Consider the following 17,520-nt stretch of genomic DNA (forward strand, 5'->3'; position numbering starts at 1 on the left):
TAAAAACGTGTGATCGGTGGTCTACAGTGTCTATACAGTCTAGACGTGCAGGAATGTTGCCAACACTTTGTGTTCCAGTGTATCTCGTCCCTTTGCTGAATGCTTTGCAACCGTCCCCCACGGGAGCACGCGTGGGCAACGTGTAGCCACCCTGAACGCTCACAACTCATACTTACCTGGCAAGGGAGATACCATGATCAAGAAGGTGGTTCACCCATAGCGAGGCTCAGCCATTGCACTGAGGCTGTTGCTGACCCGTGCGAATTCCCCAAATGTGGGAATCTCGATTGCATAATTTCTGGTAGTGGGGGACTGCGTTCGCGCTCTCCCCTGATTATGTTGTTCTAAAGAAAATACAGCTACGAATGCCTGCAATCGCACCCCAGGTGTTGGAGCGCTACGTTTCTTCAAACGTTTACACAAACGCATACGCAGTGTATTGCATTGCGTTTTTATACGGAGCTTTGAGTCTGGAATAACGTATTCCTTCATTCATCTATTCATTGTGGTATAACTAATCATTGTTTCTGTACAAGTGCGACCCCTGGCCCACTCCTAATGTGCTCCTGCGTATAAAAGCGTGTTTGGCGACGGGTAGAATTGCTTACGGCCATACCACCCTGAACACGCCCGATCTCGTCTGATCTCGGAAGCTAAGCAGGGTCGGGCCTGGTTAGTACTTGGATGGGAGACCGCCTGGGAATACCAGGTGCTGTAAGCTTTTTCTTTTCATCTCGAGCTTTTTGCCTGCAATTGTTTACCGTGGCCGGATCTTTACCGCCAACTGTTTGGGAGAATTGAAGCAACATACAGACACTGACAACGTCTCTCCAAAATCTTTTTGTGAAACACGCGGACAGTATAGTGAGACTGCCAGCAGGGAGCACCAGAGAGCTGCGACGAGAGCTCTACATTTCGACAACCTTCAGGCGCGCACACACACACACACGCGCACGCGCACACACACACACACACACACACACACACACACACACACACACACACACACACACACACACACAACAGAACATGATACCTGATATTATAACTTAGAGGATAGTGAAATATCAAAAACTATTCAATCGGATAATAATTGCGCTATCTGAGGATATTTGCCTACCTGTCGCTCATGAGGTCCGAGAAGAACTGAGCAGAATCTGGCTCTGTCCTGCTTATATTGCCTGTGAGTTCTGTTGGTAAGGCTGCCTGGGTTTGTGACGGCATAATGAGGAGAGCGTTCTTGGTCACCGGTTTATTCAGACGCGCCAGTGTGAGTTTATTGGGGCAGCGTAATGCATTCACTGCATGCTTTTCTGAATCAACGAGTTAAGTATCTCAGAATTATGGGATACGTTTTGATGGCAAATAAAAACGATGCTGTATTTTTCTGAATGAACCAGATAATCCCAAGAGAAGCTGCGTTAGCACAAATGATAAATAAACTCGTTTTTCAGGATAAATATAGTCTTGACAACACGCTATGTGTGGTGGACGCCTAGTGGTCCTTTTGAATTTGTATAGGCTGAGGCTGTTCTCGCTGTTAAACCGCCAAGCAGAGCGTCGTGTCTGGGAAGGTGGCCTCTAGGCCTGACCATGTGTGGGTATCGCTTCTCGGCCTTTTGGCTAAGATCAAGTGTAGTATCTGTTCTTATCAGTTTAATATCTGATACGTCCCCTACCCGGGGACCATATATTAAATTGATTTTTGGAACTTGGAGATGGAAAAGGGGCTTGCTCCGTCCACTCCACGCATCGACCTGGTATTGCAGTACCTCCAGGACCGGTGCACCCTCCTATGACTGTTCAAATCAAAAGGCATCTCCTGCTGATGCTACACCCGTCCGCGTTTGAGACAACAAAGTGACATGGATCATTTACAGTTTAAACGTGCGTATGAAAACGCACCATGAACATTTATTCCAACGGGATTCTGTTATAGGCTATGTATATATTTATATAAACAATAATACATTGTAGTGTTCAAATAACTCTGATCTCCAGGTTTGCTGTCGTTTTGCTTCCACCCACGCTGATTTCAGATGCAAGTTAAAAACGTGTGATCGGTGGTCTACAGTGTCTATACAGTCTAGACGTGCAGGAATGTTGCCAACACTTTGTGTTCCAGTGTATCTCGTCCCTTTGCAGAATGCTTTGCAACCGTCCCCCACGGGAGCACGCGTGGGCAACGTGTAGCCACCCTGAACGCTCACAACTCATACTTACCTGGCAAGGGAGATACCATGATCAAGAAGGTGGTTCACCCATAGCGAGGCTCAGCCATTGCACTGAGGCTGTTGCTGACCCGTGCGAATTCCCCAAATGTGGGAATCTCGATTGCATAATTTCTGGTAGTGGGGGACTGCGTTCGCGCTCTCCCCTGATTAGGTTGTTCTAAAGAAAAAACAGCTACGAATGCCTGCAATCGCACCCCAGGTGTTGGAGCGCTACGTTTCTTCAAACGTTTACACAAACGCATACGCAGTGTATTGCATTGCGTTTTTATACGGAGCTTTGAGTCTGGAATAACGTATTCCTTCATTCATCTATTCATTGTGGTATAACTAATCATTGTTTCTGTACAAGTGCGACCCCTGGCCCACTCCTAATGTGCTCCTGCGTATAAAAGCGTGTTTGGCGACGGGTAGAATTGCTTACGGCCATACCACCCTGAACACGCCCGATCTCGTCTGATCTCGGAAGCTAAGCAGGGTCGGGCCTGGTTAGTACTTGGATGGGAGACCGCCTGGGAATACCAGGTGCTGTAAGCTTTTTCTTTTCATCTCGAGCTTTTTGCCTGCAATTGTTTACCGTGGCCGGATCTTTACCGCCAACTGTTTGGGAGAATTGAAGCAACATACAGACACTGACAACGTCTCTCCAAAATCTTTTTGTGAAACACGCGGACAGTATAGTGAGACTTTACTGAGACTTTGAGTCTGGAATAACGTATTCCTTCATTCATCTATTCATTGTGGTATAACTAATCATTGTTTCTGTACAAGTGCGACCCCTGGCCCACTCCTAATGTGCTCCTGCGTATAAAAGCGTGTTTGGCGACGGGTAGAATTGCTTACGGCCATACCACCCTGAACACGCCCGATCTCGTCTGATCTCGGAAGCTAAGCAGGGTCGGGCCTGGTTAGTACTTGGATGGGAGACCGCCTGGGAATACCAGGTGCTGTAAGCTTTTTCTTTTCATCTCGAGCTTTTTGCCTGCAATTGTTTACCGTGGCCGGATCTTTACCGCCAACTGTTTGGGAGAATTGAAGCAACATACAGACACTGACAACGTCTCTCCAAAATCTTTTTGTGAAACACGCGGACAGTATAGTGAGACTGCCAGCAGGGAGCACCAGAGAGCTGCGACGAGAGCTCTACATTTCGACAACCTTCAGGCGCGCACACACACACACACACGCGCACGCGCACACACACACACACACACACACACACACACACACACAACAGAACATGATACCTGATATTATAACTTAGAGGATAGTGAAATATCAAAAACTATTCAATCGGATAATAATTGCGCTATCTGAGGATATTTGCCTACCTGTCGCTCATGAGGTCCGAGAAGAACTGAGCAGAATCTGGCTCTGTCCTGCTTATATTGCCTGTGAGTTCTGTTGGTAAGGCTGCCTGGGTTTGTGACGGCATAATGAGGAGAGCGTTCTTGGTCACCGGTTTATTCAGACGCGCCAGTGTGAGTTTATTGGGGCAGCGTAATGCATTCACTGCATGCTTTTCTGAATCAACGAGTTAAGTATCTCAGAATTATGGGATACGTTTTGATGGCAAATAAAAACGATGCTGTATTTTTCTGAATGAACCAGATAATCCCAAGAGAAGCTGCGTTAGCACAAATGATAAATAAACTCGTTTTTCAGGATAAATATAGTCTTGACAACACGCTATGTGTGGTGGACGCCTAGTGGTCCTTTTGAATTTGTATAGGCTGAGGCTGTTCTCGCTGTTAAACCGCCAAGCAGAGCGTCGTGTCTGGGAAGGTGGCCTCTAGGCCTGACCATGTGTGGGTATCGCTTCTCGGCCTTTTGGCTAAGATCAAGTGTAGTATCTGTTCTTATCAGTTTAATATCTGATACGTCCCCTACCCGGGGACCATATATTAAATTGATTTTTGGAACTTGGAGATGGAAAAGGGGCTTGCTCCGTCCACTCCACGCATCGACCTGGTATTGCAGTACCTCCAGGACCGGTGCACCCTCCTATGACTGTTCAAATCAAAAGGCATCTCCTGCTGATGCTACACCCGTCCGCGTTTGAGACAACAAAGTGACATGGATCATTTACAGTTTAAACGTGCGTATGAAAACGCACCATGAACATTTATTCCAACGGGATTCTGTTATAGGCTATGTATATATTCATATAAACAATAATACATTGTAGTGTTCAAATAACTCTGATCTCCAGGTTTGCTGTCGTTTTGCTTCCACCCACGCTGATTTCAGATGCAAGTTAAAAACGTGTGATCGGTGGTCTACAGTGTCTATACAGTCTAGACGTGCAGGAATGTTGCCAACACTTTGTGTTCCAGTGTATCTCGTCCCTTTGCTGAATGCTTTGCAACCGTCCCCCACGGGAGCACGCGTGGGCAACGTGTAGCCACCCTGAACGCTCACAACTCATACTTACCTGGCAAGGGAGATACCATGATCAAGAAGGTGGTTCACCCATAGCGAGGCTCAGCCATTGCACTGAGGCTGTTGCTGACCCGTGCGAATTCCCCAAATGTGGGAATCTCGATTGCATAATTTCTGGTAGTGGGGGACTGCGTTCGCGCTCTCCCCTGATTATGTTGTTCTAAAGAAAATACAGCTACGAATGCCTGCAATCGCACCCCAGGTGTTGGAGCGCTACGTTTCTTCAAACGTTTACACAAACGCATACGCAGTGTATTGCATTGCGTTTTTATACGGAGCTTTGAGTCTGGAATAACGTATTCCTTCATTCATCTATTCATTGTGGTATAACTAATCATTGTTTCTGTACAAGTGCGACCCCTGGCCCACTCCTAATGTGCTCCTGCGTATAAAAGCGTGTTTGGCGACGGGTAGAATTGCTTACGGCCATACCACCCTGAACACGCCCGATCTCGTCTGATCTCGGAAGCTAAGCAGGGTCGGGCCTGGTTAGTACTTGGATGGGAGACCGCCTGGGAATACCAGGTGCTGTAAGCTTTTTCTTTTCATCTCGAGCTTTTTGCCTGCAATTGTTTACCGTGGCCGGATCTTTACCGCCAACTGTTTGGGAGAATTGAAGCAACATACAGACACTGACAACGTCTCTCCAAAATCTTTTTGTGAAACACGCGGACAGTATAGTGAGACTGCCAGCAGGGAGCACCAGAGAGCTGCGACGAGAGCTCTACATTTCGACAACCTTCAGGCGCGCACACACACACACACGCGCACGCGCACACACACACACACACACACACACACACACACACACACACACACAACAGAACATGATACCTGATATTATAACTTAGAGGATAGTGAAATATCAAAAACTATTCAATCGGATAATAATTGCGCTATCTGAGGATATTTGCCTACCTGTCGCTCATGAGGTCCGAGAAGAACTGAGCAGAATCTGGCTCTGTCCTGCTTATATTGCCTGTGAGTTCTGTTGGTAAGGCTGCCTGGGTTTGTGACGGCATAATGAGGAGAGCGTTCTTGGTCACCGGTTTATTCAGACGCGCCAGTGTGAGTTTATTGGGGCAGCGTAATGCATTCACTGCATGCTTTTCTGAATCAACGAGTTAAGTATCTCAGAATTATGGGATACGTTTTGATGGCAAATAAAAACGATGCTGTATTTTTCTGAATGAACCAGATAATCCCAAGAGAAGCTGCGTTAGCACAAATGATAAATAAACTCGTTTTTCAGGATAAATATAGTCTTGACAACACGCTATGTGTGGTGGACGCCTAGTGGTCCTTTTGAATTTGTATAGGCTGAGGCTGTTCTCGCTGTTAAACCGCCAAGCAGAGCGTCGTGTCTGGGAAGGTGGCCTCTAGGCCTGACCATGTGTGGGTATCGCTTCTCGGCCTTTTGGCTAAGATCAAGTGTAGTATCTGTTCTTATCAGTTTAATATCTGATACGTCCCCTACCCGGGGACCATATATTAAATTGATTTTTGGAAATTGGAGATGGAAAAGGGGCTTGCTCCGTCCACTCCACGCATCGACCTGGTATTGCAGTACCTCCAGGACCGGTGCACCCTCCTATGACTGTTCAAATCAAAAGGCATCTCCTGCTGATGCTACACCCGTCCGCGTTTGAGACAACAAAGTGACATGGATCATTTACAGTTTAAACGTGCGTATGAAAACGCACCATGAACATTTATTCCAACGGGATTCTGTTATAGGCTATGTATATATTTATATAAACAATAATACATTGTAGTGTTCAAATAACTCTGATCTCCAGGTTTGCTGTCGTTTTGCTTCCACCCACGCTGATTTCAGATGCAAGTTAAAAACGTGTGATCGGTGGTCTACAGTGTCTATACAGTCTAGACGTGCAGGAATGTTGCCAACACTTTGTGTTCCAGTGTATCTCGTCCCTTTGCAGAATGCTTTGCAACCGTCCCCCACGGGAGCACGCGTGGGCAACGTGTAGCCACCCTGAACGCTCACAACTCATACTTACCTGGCAAGGGAGATACCATGATCAAGAAGGTGGTTCACCCATAGCGAGGCTCAGCCATTGCACTGAGGCTGTTGCTGACCCGTGCGAATTCCCCAAATGTGGGAATCTCGATTGCATAATTTCTGGTAGTGGGGGACTGCGTTCGCGCTCTCCCCTGATTAGGTTGTTCTAAAGAAAAAACAGCTACGAATGCCTGCAATCGCACCCCAGGTGTTGGAGCGCTACGTTTCTTCAAACGTTTACACAAACGCATACGCAGTGTATTGCATTGCGTTTTTATACGGAGCTTTGAGTCTGGAATAACGTATTCCTTCATTCATCTATTCATTGTGGTATAACTAATCATTGTTTCTGTACAAGTGCGACCCCTGGCCCACTCCTAATGTGCTCCTGCGTATAAAAGCGTGTTTGGCGACGGGTAGAATTGCTTACGGCCATACCACCCTGAACACGCCCGATCTCGTCTGATCTCGGAAGCTAAGCAGGGTCGGGCCTGGTTAGTACTTGGATGGGAGACCGCCTGGGAATACCAGGTGCTGTAAGCTTTTTCTTTTCATCTCGAGCTTTTTGCCTGCAATTGTTTACCGTGGCCGGATCTTTACCGCCAACTGTTTGGGAGAATTGAAGCAACATACAGACACTGACAACGTCTCTCCAAAATCTTTTTGTGAAACACGCGGACAGTATAGTGAGACTTTACTGAGACTTTGAGTCTGGAATAACGTATTCCTTCATTCATCTATTCATTGTGGTATAACTAATCATTGTTTCTGTACAAGTGCGACCCCTGGCCCACTCCTAATGTGCTCCTGCGTATAAAAGCGTGTTTGGCGACGGGTAGAATTGCTTACGGCCATACCACCCTGAACACGCCCGATCTCGTCTGATCTCGGAAGCTAAGCAGGGTCGGGCCTGGTTAGTACTTGGATGGGAGACCGCCTGGGAATACCAGGTGCTGTAAGCTTTTTCTTTTCATCTCGAGCTTTTTGCCTGCAATTGTTTACCGTGGCCGGATCTTTACCGCCAACTGTTTGGGAGAATTGAAGCAACATACAGACACTGACAACGTCTCTCCAAAATCTTTTTGTGAAACACGCGGACAGTATAGTGAGACTGCCAGCAGGGAGCACCAGAGAGCTGCGACGAGAGCTCTACATTTCGACAACCTTCAGGCGCGCACACACACACACACGCGCACGCACACACACACACACACACAACAGAACATGATACCTGATATTATAACTTAGAGGATAGTGAAATATCAAAAACTATTCAATCGGATAATAATTGCGCTATCTGAGGATATTTGCCTACCTGTCGCTCATGAGGTCCGAGAAGAACTGAGCAGAATCTGGCTCTGTCCTGCTCATATTGCATGTGAGTTCTGTTGGTAAGGCTGCCTGGGTTTGTGACGGCATAATGAGGAGAGCGTTCTTGGTCACCGGTTTATTCAGACGCGCCAGTGTGAGTTTATTGGGGCAGCGTAATGCATTCACTGCATGCTTTTCTGAATCAACGACTTATGTATCTCAGAATTATGGGATACGTTTTGATGGCAAATAAAAACGATGCTGTATTTTTCTGAATGAACCAGATAATCCCAAGAGAAGCCGCGTTAGCACAAATGATAAATAAACTCGTTTAGGTTTTCAGGATAAATATAGTCTTGACAACACGCTATGTGTGGTGGACGCCTAGTGGTCCTTTTGAATTTGTATAGGCTGAGGCTGTTCTCGCTGTTAAACCGCCAAGCAGAGCGTCGTGTCTGGGAAGGTGGCCTCTAGGCCTGACCATGTGTGGGTATCGCTTCTCGGCCTTTTGGCTAAGATCAAGTGTAGTATCTGTTCTTATCAGTTTAATATCTGATACGTCCCCTACCCGGGGACCATATATTAAATTGATTTTTGGAACTTGGAGATGGAAAAGGGGCTTGCTCCGTCCACTCCACGCATCGACCTGGTATTGCAGTACCTCCAGGACCGGTGCACCCTCCTATGACTGTTCAAAACAAAAGGCATCTCCTGCTGATGCTAGACCCGTCCGCGTTTGAGTCAACAAAGTGACATGGATCATGTACAGTTTAAACGTGCGTGTGAAAACGAACCATGAACATTTATTCCAACGGGATTATGTTATAGGCTATGTATATATTCATATAAACAATAATACATTGTAGTGTTCAAATAACTCTGATCTCCAGGTTTGCTGTCGTTTTGCTTCCACCCACGCTGATTTCAGATGCAAGTTAAAAACGTGTGATCGGTGGTCTACAGTGTCTATACAGTCTAGACGTGCAGGAATGTTGCCAACACTTTGTGTTCCAGTGTATCTCGTCCCTTTGCTGAATGCTTTGCAACCGTCCCCCACGGGAGCACGCGTGGGCAACGTGTAGCCACCCTGAACGCTCACAACTCATACTTACCTGGCAAGGGAGATACCATGATCAAGAAGGTGGTTCACCCATAGCGAGGCTCAGCCATTGCACTGAGGCTGTTGCTGACCCGTGCGAATTCCCCAAATGTGGGAATCTCGATTGCATATTTTCTGGTAGTGGGGGACTGCGTTCGCGCTCTCCCCTGATTATGTTGTTCTAAAGAAAAAACAGCTACGAATGCCTGCAATCGCACCCCAGGTGTTGGAGCGCTACGTTTCTTCAAACGTTTACACAAACGCATACGCAGTGTATTGCATTGCGTTTTTATACGGAGCTTTGAGTCTGGAATAACGTATTCCTTCATTCATCTATTCATTGTGGTATAACTAATCATTGTTTCTGTACAAGTGCGACCCCTGGCCCACTCCTAATGTGCTCCTGCGTATAAAAGCGTGTTTGGCGACGGGTAGAATTGCTTACGGCCATACCACCCTGAACACGCCCGATCTCGTCTGATCTCGGAAGCTAAGCAGGGTCGGGCCTGGTTAGTACTTGGATGGGAGACCGCCTGGGAATACCAGGTGCTGTAAGCTTTTTCTTTTCATCTCGAGCTTTTTGCCTGCAATTGTTTACCGTGGCCGGATCTTTACCGCCAACTGTTTGGGAGAATTGAAGCAACATACAGACACTGACAACGTCTCTCCAAAATCTTTTTGTGAAACACGCGGACAGTATAGTGAGACTGCCAGCAGGGAGCACCAGAGAGCTGCGACGAGAGCTCTACATTTCGACAACCTTCAGGCGCGCACACACACACACACACACACACACACACACACAACAGAACAAGATACCTGATATTATAACTTAGAGGATAGTGAAATATCAAAAACTATTCAATCGGATAATAATTGCGCTATCTGAGGATATTTGCCTACCTGTCGCTCATGAGGTCCGAGAAGAACTGAGCAGAATCTGGCTCTGTCCTGCTTATATTGCATGTGAGTTCTGTTGGTAAGGCTGCCTGGGTTTGTGACGGCATAATGAGGAGAGCGTTCTTGGTCACCGGTTTATTCAGACGCGCCAGTGTGAGTTTATTGGGGCAGCGTAATGCATTCACTGCATGCTTTTCTGAATCAACGACTTATGTATCTCAGAATTATGGGATACGTTTTGATGGCAAATAAAAACGATGCTGTATTTTTCTGAATGAACCAGATAATCCCAAGAGAAGCTGCGTTAGCACAAATGATAAATAAACTCGTTTAGTTTTTCAGGATAAATATAGTCTTGACAACACGCTATGTGTGGTGGACGCCTAGTGGTCCTTTTGAATTTGTATAGGCTGAGGCTGTTCTCGCTGTTAAACCGCCAAGCAGAGCGTCGTGTCTGGGAAGGTGGCCTCTAGGCCTGACCATGTGTGGGTATCGCTTCTCGGCCTTTTGGCTAAGATCAAGTGTAGTATCTGTTCTTATCAGTTTAATATCTGATACGTCCCCTACCCGGGGACCATATATTAAATTGATTTTTGGAACTTGGAGATGGAAAAGGGGCTTGCTCCGTCCACTCCACGCATCGACCTGGTATTGCAGTACCTCCAGGACCGGTGCACCCTCCTCTGACTGTTCAAATCAAAAGGCATCTCCTGCTGATGCTACACCCGTCCGCGTTTGAGACAACAAAGTGACATGGATCATTTACAGTTTAAACGTGCGTATGAAAACGCACCATGAACATTTATTCCAACGGGATTCTGTTATAGGCTATGTATATATTTATATAAACAATAATACATTGTAGTGTTCAAATAACTCTGATCTCCAGGTTTGCTGTCGTTTTGCTTCCACCCACGCTGATTTCAGATGCAAGTTAAAAACGTGTGATCGGTGGTCTACAGTGTCTATACAGTCTAGACGTGCAGGAATGTTGCCAACACTTTGTGTTCCAGTGTATCTCGTCCCTTTGCAGAATGCTTTGCAACCGTCCCCCACGGGAGCACGCGTGGGCAACGTGTAGCCACCCTGAACGCTCACAACTCATACTTACCTGGCAAGGGAGATACCATGATCAAGAAGGTGGTTCACCCATAGCGAGGCTCAGCCATTGCACTGAGGCTGTTGCTGACCCGTGCGAATTCCCCAAATGTGGGAATCTCGATTGCATAATTTCTGGTAGTGGGGGACTGCGTTCGCGCTCTCCCCTGATTAGGTTGTTCTAAAGAAAAAACAGCTACGAATGCCTGCAATCGCACCCCAGGTGTTGGAGCGCTACGTTTCTTCAAACGTTTACACAAACGCATACGCAGTGTATTGCATTGCGTTTTTATACGGAGCTTTGAGTCTGGAATAACGTATTCCTTCATTCATCTATTCATTGTGGTATAACTAATCATTGTTTCTGTACAAGTGCGACCCCTGGCCCACTCCTAATGTGCTCCTGCGTATAAAAGCGTGTTTGGCGACGGGTAGAATTGCTTACGGCCATACCACCCTGAACACGCCCGATCTCGTCTGATCTCGGAAGCTAAGCAGGGTCGGGCCTGGTTAGTACTTGGATGGGAGACCGCCTGGGAATACCAGGTGCTGTAAGCTTTTTCTTTTCATCTCGAGCTTTTTGCCTGCAATTGTTTACCGTGGCCGGATCTTTACCGCCAACTGTTTGGGAGAATTGAAGCAACATACAGACACTGACAACGTCTCTCCAAAATCTTTTTGTGAAACACGCGGACAGTATAGTGAGACTTTACTGAGACTTTGAGTCTGGAATAACGTATTCCTTCATTCATCTATTCATTGTGGTATAACTAATCATTGTTTCTGTACAAGTGCGACCCCTGGCCCACTCCTAATGTGCTCCTGCGTATAAAAGCGTGTTTGGCGACGGGTAGAATTGCTTACGGCCATACCACCCTGAACACGCCCGATCTCGTCTGATCTCGGAAGCTAAGCAGGGTCGGGCCTGGTTAGTACTTGGATGGGAGACCGCCTGGGAATACCAGGTGCTGTAAGCTTTTTCTTTTCATCTCGAGCTTTTTGCCTGCAATTGTTTACCGTGGCCGGATCTTTACCGCCAACTGTTTGGGAGAATTGAAGCAACATACAGACACTGACAACGTCTCTCCAAAATCTTTTTGTGAAACACGCGGACAGTATAGTGAGACTGCCAGCAGGGAGCACCAGAGAGCTGCGACGAGAGCTCTACATTTCGACAACCTTCAGGCGCGCACACACACACACACACGCGCACGCGCACACACACACACACACACACACACACACACACACACACACACAACAGAACATGATACCTGATATTATAACTTAGAGGATAGTGAAATATCAAAAACTATTCAATCGGATAATAATTGCGCTATCTGAGGATATTTGCCTACCTGTCGCTCATGAGGTCCGAGAAGAACTGAGCAGAATCTGGCTCTGTCCTGCTTATATTGCCTGTGAGTTCTGTTGGTAAGGCTGCCTGGGTTTGTGACGGCATAATGAGGAGAGCGTTCTTGGTCACCGGTTTATTCAGACGCGCCAGTGTGAGTTTATTGGGGCAGCGTAATGCATTCACTGCATGCTTTTCTGAATCAACGAGTTAAGTATCTCAGAATTATGGGATACGTTTTGATGGCAAATAAAAACGATGCTGTATTTTTCTGAATGAACCAGATAATCCCAAGAGAAGCTGCGTTAGCACAAATGATAAATAAACTCGTTTTTCAGGATAAATATAGTCTTGACAACACGCTATGTGTGGTGGACGCCTAGTGGTCCTTTTGAATTTGTATAGGCTGAGGCTGTTCTCGCTGTTAAACCGCCAAGCAGAGCGTCGTGTCTGGGAAGGTGGCCTCTAGGCCTGACCATGTGTGGGTATCGCTTCTCGGCCTTTTGGCTAAGATCAAGTGTAGTATCTGTTCTTATCAGTTTAATATCTGATACGTCCCCTACCCGGGGACCATATATTAAATTGATTTTTGGAACTTGGAGATGGAAAAGGGGCTTGCTCCGTCCACTCCACGCATCGACCTGGTATTGCAGTACCTCCAGGACCGGTGCACCCTCCTATGACTGTTCAAATCAAAAGGAATCTCCTGCTGATGCTACACCCGTCCGCGTTTGAGACAACAAAGTGACATGGATCATTTACAGTTTAAACGTGCGTATGAAAACGCACCATGAACATTTATTCCAACGGGATTCTGTTATAGGCTATGTATATATTTATATAAACAATAATACATTGTAGTGTTCAAATAACTCTGATCTCCAGGTTTGCTGTCGTTTTGCTTCCACCCACGCTGATTTCAGATGCAAGTTAAAAACGTGTGATCGGTGGTCTACAGTGTCTATACAGTCTAGACGTGCAGGAATGTTGCCAACACTTTGTGTTCCAGTGTATCTCGTCCCTTTGCAGAATGCTTTGCAACCGTCCCCCACGGGAGCACGCGTGGGCAACGTGTAGCCACCCTGAACGCTCACAACTCATACTTACCTGGCAAGGGAGATACCATGATCAAGAAGGTGGTTCACCCATAGCGAGGCTCAGCCATTGCACTGAGGCTGTTGCTGACCCGTGCGAATTCCCCAAATGTGGGAATCTCGATTGCATAATTTCTGGTAGTGGGGGACTGCGTTCGCGCTCTCCCCTGATTATGTTGTTCTAAAGAAAAAACAGCTACGAATGCCTGCAATCGCACCCCAGGTGTTGGAGCGCTACGTTTCTTCAAACGTTTACACAAACGCATACGCAGTGTATTGCATTGCGTTTTTATACGGAGCTTTGAGTCTGGAATAACGTATTCCTTCATTCATCTATTCATTGTGGTATAACTAATCATTGTTTCTGTACAAGTGCGACCCCTGGCCCACTCCTAATGTGCTCCTGCGTATAAAAGCGTGTTTGGCGACGGGTAGAATTGCTTACGGCCATACCACCCTGAACACGCCCGATCTCGTCTGATCTCGGAAGCTAAGCAGGGTCGGGCCTGGTTAGTACTTGGATGGGAGACCGCCTGGGAATACCAGGTGCTGTAAGCTTTTTCTTTTCATCTCGAGCTTTTTGCCTGCAATTGTTTACCGTGGCCGGATCTTTACCGCCAACTGTTTGGGAGAATTGAAGCAACATACAGACACTGACAACGTCTCTCCAAAATCTTTTTGTGAAACACGCGGACAGTATAGTGAGACTGCCAGCAGGGAGCACCAGAGAGCTGCGACGAGAGCTCTACATTTCGACAACCTTCAGGCGCGCACACACACACACACACGCGCACGCGCACACACACACACACACACACACACACACACACACACACACACAGAACATGATACCTGATATTATAACTTAGAGGATAGTGAAATATCAAAAACTATTCAATCGGATAATAATTGCGCTATCTGAGGATATTTGCCTACCTGTCGCTCATGAGGTCCGAGAAGAACTGAGCAGAATCTGGCTCTGTCCTGCTTATATTGCCTGTGAGTTCTGTTGGTAAGGCTGCCTGGGTTTGTGACGGCATAATGAGGAGAGCGTTCTTGGTCACCGGTTTATTCAGACGCGCCAGTGTGAGTTTATTGGGGCAGCGTAATGCATTCACTGCATGCTTTTCTGAATCAACGAGTTAAGTATCTCAGAATTATGGGATACGTTTTGATGGCAAATAAAAACGATGCTGTATTTTTCTGAATGAACCAGATAATCCCAAGAGAAGCTGCGTTAGCACAAATGATAAATAAACTCGTTTTTCAGGATAAATATAGTCTTGACAACACGCTATGTGTGGTGGACGCCTAGTGGTCCTTTTGAATTTGTATAGGCTGAGGCTGTTCTCGCTGTTAAACCGCCAAGCAGAGCGTCGTGTCTGGGAAGGTGGCCTCTAGGCCTGACCATGTGTGGGTATCGCTTCTCGGCCTTTTGGCTAAGATCAAGTGTAGTATCTGTTCTTATCAGTTTAATATCTGATACGTCCCCTACCCGGGGACCATATATTAAATTGATTTTTGGAACTTGGAGATGGAAAAGGGGCTTGCTCCGTCCACTCCACGCATCGACCTGGTATTGCAGTACCTCCAGGACCGGTGCACCCTCCTATGACTGTTCAAATCAAAAGGCATCTCCTGCTGATGCTACACCCGTCCGCGTTTGAGACAACAAAGTGACATGGATCATTTACAGTTTAAACGTGCGTATGAAAACGCACCATGAACATTTATTCCAACGGGATTCTGTTATAGGCTATGTATATATTTATATAAACAATAATACATTGTAGTGTTCAAATAACTCTGATCTCCAGGTTTGCTGTCGTTTTGCTTCCACCCACGCTGATTTCAGATGCAAGTTAAAAACGTGTGATCGGTGGTCTACAGTGTCTATACAGTCTAGACGTGCAGGAATGTTGCCAACACTTTGTGTTCCAGTGTATCTCGTCCCTTTGCTGAATGCTTTGCAACCGTCCCCCACGGGAGCACGCGTGGGCAACGTGTAGCCACCCTGAACGCTCACAACTCATACTTACCTGGCAAGGGAGATACCATGATCAAGAAGGTGGTTCACCCATAGCGAGGCTCAGCCATTGCACTGAGGCTGTTGCTGACCCGTGCGAATTCCCCAAATGTGGGAATCTCGATTGCATAATTTCTGGTAGTGGGGGACTGCGTTCGCGCTCTCCCCTGATTATGTTGTTCTAAAGAAAATACAGCTACGAATGCCTGCAATCGCACCCCAGGTGTTGGAGCGCTACGTTTCTTCAAACGTTTACACAAACGCATACGCAGTGTATTGCATTGCGTTTTTATACGGAGCTTTGAGTCTGGAATAACGTATTCCTTCATTCATCTATTCATTGTGGTATAACTAATCATTGTTTCTGTACAAGTGCGACCCCTGGCCCACTCCTAATGTGCTCCTGCGTATAAAAGCGTGTTTGGCGACGGGTAGAATTGCTTACGGCCATACCACCCTGAACACGCCCGATCTCGTCTGATCTCGGAAGCTAAGCAGGGTCGGGCCTGGTTAGTACTTGGATGGGAGACCGCCTGGGAATACCAGGTGCTGTAAGCTTTTTCTTTTCATCTCGAGCTTTTTGCCTGCAATTGTTTACCGTGGCCGGATCTTTACCGCCAACTGTTTGGGAGAATTGAAGCAACATACAGACACTGACAACGTCTCTCCAAAATCTTTTTGTGAAACACGCGGACAGTATAGTGAGACTGCCAGCAGGGAGCACCAGAGAGCTGCGACGAGAGCTCTACATTTCGACAACCTTCAGGCGCGCACACACACACACACACGCGCACGCGCACACACACACACACACACACACACACACACACACACAACAGAACATGATACCTGATATTATAACTTAGAGGATAGTGAAATATCAAAAACTATTCAATCGGATAATAATTGCGCTATCTGAGGATATTTGCCTACCTGTCGCTCATGAGGTCCGAGAAGAACTGAGCAGAATCTGGCTCTGTCCTGCTTATATTGCCTGTGAGTTCTGTTGGTAAGGCTGCCTGGGTTTGTGACGGCATAATGAGGAGAGCGTTCTTGGTCACCGGTTTATTCAGACGCGCCAGTGTGAGTTTATTGGGGCAGCGTAATGCATTCACTGCATGCTTTTCTGAATCAACGAGTTAAGTATCTCAGAATTATGGGATACGTTTTGATGGCAAATAAAAACGATGCTGTATTTTTCTGAATGAACCAGATAATCCCAAGAGAAGCTGCGTTAGCACAAATGATAAATAAACTCGTTTTTCAGGATAAATATAGTCTTGACAACACGCTATGTGTGGTGGACGCCTAGTGGTCCTTTTGAATTTGTATAGGCTGAGGCTGTTCTCGCTGTTAAACCGCCAAGCAGAGCGTCGTGTCTGGGAAGGTGGCCTCTAGGCCTGACCATGTGTGGGTATCGCTTCTCGGCCTTTTGGCTAAGATCAAGTGTAGTATCTGTTCTTATCAGTTTAATATCTGATACGTCCCCTACCCGGGGACCATATATTAAATTGATTTTTGGAACTTGGAGATGGAAAAGGGGCTTGCTCCGTCCACTCCACGCATCGACCTGGTATTGCAGTACCTCCAGGACCGGTGCACCCTCCTATGACTGTTCAAATCAAAAGGCATCTCCTGCTGATGCTACACCCGTCCGCGTTTGAGACAACAAAGTGACATGGATCATTTACAGTTTAAACGTGCGTATGAAAACGCACCATGAACATTTATTCCAACGGGATTCTGTTATAGGCTATGTATATATTTATATAAACAATAATACATTGTAGTGTTCAAATAACTCTGATCTCCAGGTTTGCTGTCGTTTTGCTTCCACCCACGCTGATTTCAGATGCAAGTTAAAAACGTGTGATCGGTGGTCTACAGTGTCTATACAGTCTAGACGTGCAGGAATGTTGCCAACACTTTGTGTTCCAGTGTA

The 17,520-nt window shown here is 46.6% G+C and overlaps 27 non-coding genes across 27 annotated transcripts; all 27 read left to right on the forward strand.

Moving 5' to 3' along the window:
* The first annotated feature begins 168 nt into the window (after window positions 1–168).
* LOC311372945 (U1 spliceosomal RNA) lies at window positions 169–333 on the forward strand. Its single transcript, XR_014642119.1, has one exon. It is a non-coding gene; the product is annotated as a U1 spliceosomal RNA (small nuclear RNA).
* Window positions 334–602: 269 nt separating this feature from the next.
* LOC311372938 (5S ribosomal RNA) lies at window positions 603–721 on the forward strand. The gene has a single exon (XR_014642112.1). It is a non-coding gene; the product is annotated as a 5S ribosomal RNA (ribosomal RNA).
* An 882-nt stretch (window positions 722–1,603) lies between these two features.
* Window positions 1,604–1,794, forward strand: LOC311372955 (U2 spliceosomal RNA). Its single transcript, XR_014642129.1, has one exon. It is a non-coding gene; the product is annotated as a U2 spliceosomal RNA (small nuclear RNA).
* Window positions 1,795–2,215: 421 nt separating this feature from the next.
* On the forward strand, window positions 2,216–2,380 carry LOC311372946 (U1 spliceosomal RNA). Its single transcript, XR_014642120.1, has one exon. It is a non-coding gene; the product is annotated as a U1 spliceosomal RNA (small nuclear RNA).
* Window positions 2,381–2,649: 269 nt separating this feature from the next.
* On the forward strand, window positions 2,650–2,768 carry LOC311372950 (5S ribosomal RNA). The gene has a single exon (XR_014642124.1). It is a non-coding gene; the product is annotated as a 5S ribosomal RNA (ribosomal RNA).
* Window positions 2,769–3,068: 300 nt separating this feature from the next.
* Window positions 3,069–3,187, forward strand: LOC311372962 (5S ribosomal RNA). The gene has a single exon (XR_014642136.1). It is a non-coding gene; the product is annotated as a 5S ribosomal RNA (ribosomal RNA).
* Window positions 3,188–4,045: 858 nt separating this feature from the next.
* Window positions 4,046–4,236, forward strand: LOC311372956 (U2 spliceosomal RNA). Its single transcript, XR_014642130.1, has one exon. It is a non-coding gene; the product is annotated as a U2 spliceosomal RNA (small nuclear RNA).
* A 421-nt stretch (window positions 4,237–4,657) lies between these two features.
* Window positions 4,658–4,822, forward strand: LOC311372947 (U1 spliceosomal RNA). Its single transcript, XR_014642121.1, has one exon. It is a non-coding gene; the product is annotated as a U1 spliceosomal RNA (small nuclear RNA).
* A 269-nt stretch (window positions 4,823–5,091) lies between these two features.
* LOC311372965 (5S ribosomal RNA) lies at window positions 5,092–5,210 on the forward strand. The gene has a single exon (XR_014642139.1). It is a non-coding gene; the product is annotated as a 5S ribosomal RNA (ribosomal RNA).
* An 864-nt stretch (window positions 5,211–6,074) lies between these two features.
* On the forward strand, window positions 6,075–6,265 carry LOC311372964 (U2 spliceosomal RNA). Its single transcript, XR_014642138.1, has one exon. It is a non-coding gene; the product is annotated as a U2 spliceosomal RNA (small nuclear RNA).
* Window positions 6,266–6,686: 421 nt separating this feature from the next.
* On the forward strand, window positions 6,687–6,851 carry LOC311372949 (U1 spliceosomal RNA). Its single transcript, XR_014642123.1, has one exon. It is a non-coding gene; the product is annotated as a U1 spliceosomal RNA (small nuclear RNA).
* A 269-nt stretch (window positions 6,852–7,120) lies between these two features.
* On the forward strand, window positions 7,121–7,239 carry LOC311372966 (5S ribosomal RNA). The gene has a single exon (XR_014642140.1). It is a non-coding gene; the product is annotated as a 5S ribosomal RNA (ribosomal RNA).
* Window positions 7,240–7,539: 300 nt separating this feature from the next.
* On the forward strand, window positions 7,540–7,658 carry LOC311372939 (5S ribosomal RNA). Its single transcript, XR_014642113.1, has one exon. It is a non-coding gene; the product is annotated as a 5S ribosomal RNA (ribosomal RNA).
* Window positions 7,659–8,499: 841 nt separating this feature from the next.
* On the forward strand, window positions 8,500–8,690 carry LOC311372957 (U2 spliceosomal RNA). The gene has a single exon (XR_014642131.1). It is a non-coding gene; the product is annotated as a U2 spliceosomal RNA (small nuclear RNA).
* Window positions 8,691–9,111: 421 nt separating this feature from the next.
* LOC311372954 (U1 spliceosomal RNA) lies at window positions 9,112–9,276 on the forward strand. The gene has a single exon (XR_014642128.1). It is a non-coding gene; the product is annotated as a U1 spliceosomal RNA (small nuclear RNA).
* A 269-nt stretch (window positions 9,277–9,545) lies between these two features.
* LOC311372940 (5S ribosomal RNA) lies at window positions 9,546–9,664 on the forward strand. Its single transcript, XR_014642114.1, has one exon. It is a non-coding gene; the product is annotated as a 5S ribosomal RNA (ribosomal RNA).
* Window positions 9,665–10,497: 833 nt separating this feature from the next.
* On the forward strand, window positions 10,498–10,688 carry LOC311372958 (U2 spliceosomal RNA). Its single transcript, XR_014642132.1, has one exon. It is a non-coding gene; the product is annotated as a U2 spliceosomal RNA (small nuclear RNA).
* Window positions 10,689–11,109: 421 nt separating this feature from the next.
* LOC311372951 (U1 spliceosomal RNA) lies at window positions 11,110–11,274 on the forward strand. Its single transcript, XR_014642125.1, has one exon. It is a non-coding gene; the product is annotated as a U1 spliceosomal RNA (small nuclear RNA).
* A 269-nt stretch (window positions 11,275–11,543) lies between these two features.
* On the forward strand, window positions 11,544–11,662 carry LOC311372941 (5S ribosomal RNA). The gene has a single exon (XR_014642115.1). It is a non-coding gene; the product is annotated as a 5S ribosomal RNA (ribosomal RNA).
* A 300-nt stretch (window positions 11,663–11,962) lies between these two features.
* On the forward strand, window positions 11,963–12,081 carry LOC311372942 (5S ribosomal RNA). Its single transcript, XR_014642116.1, has one exon. It is a non-coding gene; the product is annotated as a 5S ribosomal RNA (ribosomal RNA).
* An 864-nt stretch (window positions 12,082–12,945) lies between these two features.
* Window positions 12,946–13,136, forward strand: LOC311372960 (U2 spliceosomal RNA). The gene has a single exon (XR_014642134.1). It is a non-coding gene; the product is annotated as a U2 spliceosomal RNA (small nuclear RNA).
* Window positions 13,137–13,557: 421 nt separating this feature from the next.
* LOC311372952 (U1 spliceosomal RNA) lies at window positions 13,558–13,722 on the forward strand. The gene has a single exon (XR_014642126.1). It is a non-coding gene; the product is annotated as a U1 spliceosomal RNA (small nuclear RNA).
* A 269-nt stretch (window positions 13,723–13,991) lies between these two features.
* LOC311372943 (5S ribosomal RNA) lies at window positions 13,992–14,110 on the forward strand. Its single transcript, XR_014642117.1, has one exon. It is a non-coding gene; the product is annotated as a 5S ribosomal RNA (ribosomal RNA).
* Window positions 14,111–14,971: 861 nt separating this feature from the next.
* On the forward strand, window positions 14,972–15,162 carry LOC311372961 (U2 spliceosomal RNA). The gene has a single exon (XR_014642135.1). It is a non-coding gene; the product is annotated as a U2 spliceosomal RNA (small nuclear RNA).
* A 421-nt stretch (window positions 15,163–15,583) lies between these two features.
* On the forward strand, window positions 15,584–15,748 carry LOC311372953 (U1 spliceosomal RNA). Its single transcript, XR_014642127.1, has one exon. It is a non-coding gene; the product is annotated as a U1 spliceosomal RNA (small nuclear RNA).
* A 269-nt stretch (window positions 15,749–16,017) lies between these two features.
* Window positions 16,018–16,136, forward strand: LOC311372944 (5S ribosomal RNA). The gene has a single exon (XR_014642118.1). It is a non-coding gene; the product is annotated as a 5S ribosomal RNA (ribosomal RNA).
* Window positions 16,137–16,994: 858 nt separating this feature from the next.
* LOC311372963 (U2 spliceosomal RNA) lies at window positions 16,995–17,185 on the forward strand. The gene has a single exon (XR_014642137.1). It is a non-coding gene; the product is annotated as a U2 spliceosomal RNA (small nuclear RNA).
* Window positions 17,186–17,520: the final 335 nt, after the last annotated feature.

This window comes from Micromesistius poutassou (assembly GCF_964030765.1).
Source record: "Micromesistius poutassou genome assembly, contig: SCAFFOLD_5154, whole genome shotgun sequence".
NCBI lineage: Eukaryota > Metazoa > Chordata > Actinopteri > Gadiformes > Gadidae > Micromesistius > Micromesistius poutassou.